Here is a 465-nt window from a genome sequence, read left to right on the forward strand (position 1 = left end):
AGCGTGGTTGAGAGAGCAGAAGAGGGTGTTTTGAAATGGTTTGCGCACATGGAGAGAATGAGTGAGGAAAGATTGACCAAGAGGATATATGTGTCGGAGGTGGAGGGAACGAGGAGAAGAGGGAGACCAAATTGTAGGTGGAAAGATGGAGTGAAAAAGATTTTGTGTGATCGGGGCCTGAACATGCAGGAGGGTGAAAGGAGGGCAAGGAATAGAGTGAATTGGAGCGATGTGGTGTACCGGGGTTGACGTGCTCTCAGTGGATTGAATCAAGGCATGTGAAGCGTCTGGGATAAACCATGGAAAGCTGTGTAGGTATGTATATTTGCGTGTGTGGACTTATGCATATACATGTGTATGGGGGTGGGTTGGGCCATTTCTTTCGTCTGTTTCCTTGCGCTACCTCGCAAACGCGGGAGACAGCGACAAAGCAAAAAAAAAAATATATATATATAATATATATAT

This window comes from Panulirus ornatus, chromosome 19, assembly GCF_036320965.1.
Source record: "Panulirus ornatus isolate Po-2019 chromosome 19, ASM3632096v1, whole genome shotgun sequence".
NCBI lineage: Eukaryota > Metazoa > Arthropoda > Malacostraca > Decapoda > Palinuridae > Panulirus > Panulirus ornatus.